Here is a 6,459-nt window from a genome sequence, read left to right as displayed (position 1 = left end):
AAAAATAAAGTTTGTTTATCTAATGTAGCAGCAATTTTTGCTTTCTGCATCCCCTTTCCCACCATTGCAAAACTATTGTTTGTAGCCTGTCAGTCATGATTTTTCTTCACCTCCTATTCAGATCCTTAATATAAGATTTATATAAATTATCAAAGAGGTAGGTTTATTTTCTATGTTTTATATGGAAACGGTTTCTCAAAGAGATGATGTTACTTAGTGAAAGCTAGTAAAAGAAGAATAGAACTGAGGTCTCCAAAGCCCGTTACTTTCCTACCTTATACAGATCAGGGTGAATATCAAGATCAGGCCAATTGATTCTTGATCTGATGTTGAGGCACGCATGATGGATATGGATTATTATGCTCCTCTTGCGTAGGAAGTAGATCTCTTTTATTCAAGATATCATTTCTTGTTGCTAAAAATCCCGAACATACTTTATTACAAAGCTGATGAAATCACATAACTCAAGCGATACCTCTTTCACCTCCGGATAAAATTACCCTCCTAGGTTACCGGTAGCAAAGAATATTTAGCATTTATTCTGCTAGTTCACAGAAGGAATATTTTACCTAAATAACTAAGCAAGCCCACCTTCCTTCAGCATGTCAGACTAATTATGCTTACCAGCTACAGTTTATGAGTGCTTTGTGTGTTTGAATTTCATAAGGGGTCAACCAGGCTTAGACAAAAGTGCAGTCCTGCTGACAAATAGTTTTCTTTGTGCCTTGTACTGAGGATAAAATGCAGAGGTGGATGCAGTCTCCATTCTTTAGGATATCTTACTCTGCTACAGAGATTTTCATTATTTAAAAATTCTAATAAGGATGGTAATAATTTTTATCTTAGAATAAGACTTTGCTTTATTAAACAAATATATAACTATGCTAGAGAACAGAATTTTGTTAATTTGTTAGTTTTATTTCCTGCTATGAACATTAACAATAGCATTAACAAAAGCATATACACAGTAGAATTAATTTTTGATGCTAAATCATATCTCAGAGCAATATAACTGAAAGCATTCTGCCTACCATTGGAGAGACCTAAGTTCTTGCTTCAGCTATGTTGGTAACTGGCTGTGTGATTGTGGAAAGTTATTGGATCTCATTCCACATTCATAAACTAAGGAACATAAAATGGATACTACTTAAAAATTTATTAGGAATTCAAAAGTTAATAATAAAAATCTTTTAAATTGTTATTTAAATATTTATCAACATCTAAAGCCTACCTAATTGCAGTATATTCTCATTGCTATTTCCCCACATAAATTATATTTCTTAGAGGGGAGAATTATGTTTTCTATGGGGTTTGTTGTTGTTCACTGTTATAATGTCTAGCACATTGGTGATTGTAGAATATGAGAATAAGACAGAACTATGTCCTCTTTTTGTATAAAGGAGAAAACTCTGATATCTTCAAAGAAAGACGAAAAGATGTTTGACATAATTTTCTCTGAACTTAATGACTTCATTTTTACAATCAGAAAAAGCTCAAATTCAAATAAGCTTTTTCAGTATAATCGGGCTATTTTTCTGACTAAACAGAAACATCTTAATAAAAGTTTGATTGAAAATTTGCAAAAAAAAATATACAAGTGGTTGCAAGTTTTAGGAGTAATGAAGTTGTTAAACTCTTAATCATTCTTAAAAGATACTTTGCCCTGATTAAAAGGATAGTGTTTCATATCTTCCTAAAAAATATCCAGTATCCAGTATTTGTTGACACAGTGAAATGTGTGTTTTTTTTTATGTGAATGTATAAGCATATATATGGGGTATGGCTATATACACATAGTAAGGTACCAGATGTCTATTTCTGGGTAATGGATAAAATCTAAATCGAGCAACTCTGTAAATATATGACAAAAATAAAAAGAAAATATGGTATTTGGAAGAACAAAAACTCTCCGAGAACACAGAACTGACATATTCAGAATGTTCAGGCACATTAATTTCTTCTGGTACTCTCTATGGTGTGTGGAAGATGAATGTAAGTTTGAATGGAAAATAATATGGTTTATTAAACTGAATATGTTCCTAAGGTTTTTTGCAAAATTGAAATAATGATCTTAAATTATTTTCAAATAATAGATCAATATCAAAATACTGATATTTTGTGGACGGGGGAGGAGGCTACGTACACATAAAATGTATAGTGGAATGGGAGAAATAAGAAAATCTTTATGTGGGAAAAAATGACAGATATTTTAAGAAAAATAGAACTTGTAAAGATATTATCATTAGTAAGTAATTTTATTTTCAAAAGAATCTGAAATTAATCTCATGGACCCACATGAAATTAAATATCAACTTGAATAATAATTTGAGTCAGAATATTAGCAGTAATATTTTAATAGTAATTACTAATGACTTAGGACTTCAGGTTTACTGTGAAAAACTTGCCTTCAAAGGATGGAAAAGGGGACTTATAATTCCCAGTTTATGTGAGAACTTTTTGTTTGAAGAACTGTCCTTATTTTCTTTAAAAAATAGTAGTAGTAGTAGAAAAAGAAGAAGAAGAAGAAGAAGAAGAAGAAGAAGAAGAAGAAATAAAACTAAAACTAAATAGGTTTCTGGTAGCAATGAACTAAGTGGGATAGTAGTACAATTAGCATTAACAACATTTTATAATTTGGTTCACTATAGAAGGTTTTACATAATAACCAAGTGCATCTTACATCCTCCAATGTAATAAGTTCAATGTGAGATTGGATGGATAATCTCCCTATAATGCCTGTGATTTTATTATCAAATTCTGAGTGTTTTATTATTTAAAAAAATGATTTTCATTTGAAATGCTGCATCAAAATCTCTTAAGTTTTAATTTTGCTCTGAAATTATTTTCAATAGAAATTCAACTTTATGATCTATTTTTCCACACTATTTGAACATCTATATCAAGTGGTGAACATTGAATTATTCAGAATCCAGTCTTTCCCTTTATTTGAATGACACCATGAAAATCAGAATGAAAAAAAATTCATATCTCCAAAGTTTGATTTTGTTAAGCCTAATTCAACTGAAAAAACTACATTTCTTTATAATTTGAGAATTATGTTTTCAGAGATCTTATAATGTTGACATGCTACTTTTTTAAGACACAGGATTTTTTTTTAATGTTTTAAATATGTATCTCGTGTGTGTGTGTGTGTGTGTGTGTGTGTGTGTGTGTGTGTGTTTGGGGAGGGGATTAACTTAGTCTCAAAAAAGACATGAGGATTAGAAAAAGAGGAGACTAGAAATACCTAAAACATGCATGTCCATTTCCTTCTAGTCACCAAATATCTTCATCAAAGAGAAGTTGACATGACATGTATATATCTACATGTATTGCATATGTAAATGTGTTTATGTACAGTACATGTATGTGTGTGGAATATGGACATGAATTTGAAGTAAACTGAGAGGTGCACTGTAGCACATGATAAACAAGTCTAAATAAAATGCAGTGCACATTTAGGCATCCTCTGATCTATCACATCATCATCTTTGAAACTCCTGGGTCTCCTCACTTTTTATCTTCTTATACAATTTTAAGATTTATTAGGTCATCGTCTAGACTTTATCAATTCTTTTGTGGGGTAACACACGTGTAAGACTCGATAGTTGAAAATAAATAATGCATTTTCTGTATCATTTGGTAATTTCTGTACATGTCTATGTTAATCAAGAAACTATCATCCCTGAATTAAAGACATCCTGTCTTATTCTATGTATTTCTGACTCAATCAAAATATATTGGTTGAACGTAGGGAAACTTCCGCACACTTGAAGATATGTGAAGCAAATCCCCTAACTTTGCATTTAAAAAAAATAAGAAAATTAAACTTAAAAAAGTTGTGCAATGTTGGAGAAAATCATCAAATGGACATAGTTTTTAGTTGACCTGTGAGCTGGACTTAGGTAATCAGAGGCTCCTTGCCCTTCCCCGGTCCTTAGAATGTGTGCTCCACTTGCTTTCTTTGTGCTAGTAGCTGCCTAAGAACATAGTCTTAGGACAATAATGTGGCGTCGAGACCAGGGGCACAGTATACATGACAGAGCCCACTTAAGGCCTCTGTATTAACTCTTGGGATTTTTTTAATGTTTGCTTATTTTTGAGAGAGTGAGCATGGGAGGGAGAGGGGCAGAGAGAGAGGGAGACATAGGATCCACCGTGGGCTCTGTGCTGACAGCGGAGAGCCCGCTGTGGGGTTTGAACTCACAAACTGTGAGATCATGACCTGAGCCCAAGTCAGACACTTAACAGACTGAGCCACCCAAACAATGCCAAACTTTTGAGGTTTAACACCCACTGAGCCACCCAAACAATGCTAAACTTTTGAGGTTTAACACGTGGGTGTGAAGATTTACATGCCTTACCCTGCCCAACACAAACCTCATGTTAAGTTCCCTTGCTTATTAAACCTGCCACCTATCAACTGGGAGTGGACTCTTTCTTTGGTTTCTCCAAATATATATTTCACTCCCCATATATGGGTCAGTTTCAGATTACATTCAGGAAGCTTCCAAAGTTATGAATCAACAATTGGCAGCCTGCCAGGAGAGGAGAGAAATAGGCCTTGGGAAAGGCAGCTGCGAGGCAATCCCAAGCTGGCCATCCACCTGTGTGTGGGGAGGGTGTGTTATTCGATGTTTGTGGATTGCCAGATGCTCCTGGCAAACTGCAGCTGATTAAAAAAAACTTTTTTTTAATGTGTATTCATTTTGAGAGACAGAGGGAGGTAGAGAGCGAGTGGTGGAGGGGCAGAGAGAGAGGGAGACACAGAATCCAAAGCAAATTCCAGGCTCTGAGCTGTCAGCCCAGAGTCCAAAGGGGGCTCAAACCCACGAACTCTGAGATCACTACCTGAGTTGAAGTCAGACACTTAACTGACTGAGCCACTCAGCTGCCCCAAACTACAGCTGATTTAATGCATTTATTTGAGTAACTGCACAGAGTGCACTGTAGCAAAGAAGGGAAACACATGGTTGTTGTGGTGGCTGGCCTCTACTGTAAGCAGTTTGTCTGGACACCAATGCCCAACCAAAGGCTAAAACTTGGGTTAGAATGTTGGAAGAAGAGCTTAGGTTAGAGAAGGACATGTGGGTGTCCACCACTACTCTGCTAACTTGGGAGGAAGCAGGGAGAACAGGATAATAAATTGGAACCCTTGGCATGCCATTTTGCCACGCTAGGAGGGTGCAAGATACTATTAATTAAGGTCCCAGAGCTTGTGACAAAGCCTGATTGGGATGTGAAGAGGTGGAATCCCGGTAAAGGGAAGATGCAATGGTGATTGACAATGAAATGAAAGGAATGCCCCCATGCCATCCATCCCCCACCCCCCAAAAGGAAAAACAAAACACAGCAAAACACAGCAACCACAACCTCAGCCAGTGGGGCAGCCCCCGGTGCAGGAGACATTCATGATGAGAGAATATACTCCCACGGAGTTTATTGGTATAGCTGCCAAGTTCCAGCAAAAGGCTGGGGCAAGAATCCAGGCATGGTTAGTGCAGTTATGTGATACAGGGACATGGATTTCTCTGGGCATGAGGCAGAGAAAATGTGCAACATCAATGGGTTTAAGGTACCCATTCCCTTATAAATTGTATTATTCCAGCATACAGGGAGGCTTGGCTCAATGAGGGAGATCTTGCTAATCATGTGGGACCCTGTAAATCTATGAAGGAAATACAACAAATTCTTAGGGAATTGAGATTGGTACTGACAATCTACACCCATCATTGAAGGCCCTGACTCGGTCACACTCACTGCAGGAATGAAAGTTGGGATTCTGCAGTCCTGCCCCAACACCTGACATGGAACACTGATACCCACACTGAGCCCAGCTGTGGGACAAGATATTTATGATGTTGGATACTCTATGACTGATCCAGGGGAAACTGACAAATCCAAGGAATGGGAAAAGCTATGGGAAGACTGGAGACAGAAAGGAAGCATAGAAAGCCAAAATTCCCCCCCCCCCCAACTGCTATAAAGAGTCTGATGAAAATAACCTGGAAGCAAATGCAGTTTGACGTCACTGCTGCGGGGACCCCACCTGGACAAACAGACTAACAGACCAAACAGTGTTGGTTGGCCTGTGGAAAGCCTTAAAACCTGAACAACAGTGCAGTCCTGCCCCATTTGCCCCTACCATACCTGATTCCCTACCTATTCCAACAGAGGCTTCAAAGATATGGTTCTGTTCAGAGTGAGTGGAGCCTATGGTACACATATAAGATGCAGGCCAAGACTGTGTTCAAATGAGAACTATTGGAGGTGATTGGAGGCCTCGTAATGAGCTCACTATCAACTGGGCCTCCAGAAATGAACAAAAGGTGATGGTTCTGGTGGATATGGAAGCCAAATGCACTTTAATACATGGTAACCCTCAAAAGTTTTCTTGCCCCCTCAGCACCATCAATGGTTACAGAGGAGAAACAGTTATGGTCAGGAAGACCCTCTTGA

Source organism: Prionailurus viverrinus, chromosome D1 (genome assembly GCF_022837055.1).
Source record: "Prionailurus viverrinus isolate Anna chromosome D1, UM_Priviv_1.0, whole genome shotgun sequence".
Lineage (NCBI taxonomy): Eukaryota > Metazoa > Chordata > Mammalia > Carnivora > Felidae > Prionailurus > Prionailurus viverrinus.
Note: the sequence above shows the minus strand (reverse complement) of the source record.